Source organism: Microtus pennsylvanicus, chromosome 11 (assembly GCF_037038515.1).
Source record: "Microtus pennsylvanicus isolate mMicPen1 chromosome 11, mMicPen1.hap1, whole genome shotgun sequence".
Classification (NCBI taxonomy): domain Eukaryota; kingdom Metazoa; phylum Chordata; class Mammalia; order Rodentia; family Cricetidae; genus Microtus; species Microtus pennsylvanicus.
This window is the reverse complement of record NC_134589.1, coordinates 99,840,439-99,841,618: the sequence shown is the minus strand read 5'-3', so window position 1 is coordinate 99,841,618 and position 1,180 is coordinate 99,840,439. Positions and strand designations below refer to the sequence as shown.

At 50.2% G+C, this 1,180-nt stretch overlaps 1 pseudogene; it reads right to left on the bottom strand.

The window, feature by feature from the left end:
• Window positions 1–230: 230 nt before the first annotated feature.
• LOC142831656 (small ribosomal subunit protein uS5 pseudogene) lies at window positions 231–967 on the bottom strand (annotated as a pseudogene).
• Between the last annotated feature and the right edge of the window lie 213 nt (window positions 968–1,180).

Below are 1,180 nucleotides of genomic sequence, written 5' to 3'. Positions count from 1 at the left end.
GCTTCGAGAGGAGATGGAAGAGAAGGAGGTTAATTCAGAAAAGCAAGCAAGTCACAGAGCTGCATGGCTGTGTGGGAGAGCACTCGGAGCCAGGGATTCTGGGGAGGGAAATTGCCTTATCTCATTAAAGAGATAAAAGTAAAATTACCTTATCCTATGAAAAGGGATAATATCATGTCCCCCCCCCCTTTTCAGACTTAATTCACTTTATTTTTCTTGTATAAAAACCCTTACGTAGTAGCCACAGTGGGAACCTGGGTCCTCTGAACAGAGACCCTGGTGTGGGTTTTCACAAAATGGCCACTGAGTTCCTGATGAGGAGACTTTGTGAACACAGTCTCTTTCCAGAAGTCAGGGGACCAGGGAGTTGTAGGTCTTAGAGATGGCATCAAAGGTGGCCTTGGTAGTGCCCAGGGTGGGAGTCCCCCTGGCTGATATGTAGCAGTCATCAATACTGGCCTGCAGCAGCAGCTTCTTGGGGACAGAGGCAGAAATGATGCCAGTGCCTGGGGGTGGGGGAATAAGACAACATAGAGCCACAGTGGCCGGGCCTCTTGCACGGAGCAGGGTAGGGCTTGCCAATCTTGTTTTCTCAGTGGCTTCTCCATAAGGATGATGAAGAGCTTGACCAAGATGATGGCCCCTCGGATGGCAGTGGCTACGTCCTTGGAGCACTTAACACCAAGACCAACATAATCATTGTAGTCCCCAATAGCTACAAAAGTCTTGAACCTGGTCCGCTGGCCAGCCTGAGTCTGCTTCTGCACTGGCAAGATCTTCAGAACCTCATCCTTTGGGGATGTGCCCAGGAAAAAGTCAGTAATCTCAGGTTCCTAAGTGGGCAGGGGAACAGGCAGATCTGCTCCAGGAACTGATCTTCATGTCCTGAACCAGGCACCCAGGTTGGTGATGGGCTTCCACTCCTTGTCTTCAGCTTTACCTCCATGGGGCCCATGGCCTTGACCATGGTCACAACTTCAACTATAACCAAACCGCCGCTGAGTCTTTCTGGGTCCCCAGGGCCTCTGGGCCCTCCCACTGTACCAGGGTCATCTGCCATTTGGTGTTTTCCAAAGAAGAAGAAAATGTGCCTGTCTCTTTAGCATGACTAAGGTGAAGAGTGAGTCCTTCCTCAGTGGTAGTGTGTGAGTGTGTGAGCCAATGCTAATTTTAATTAGCT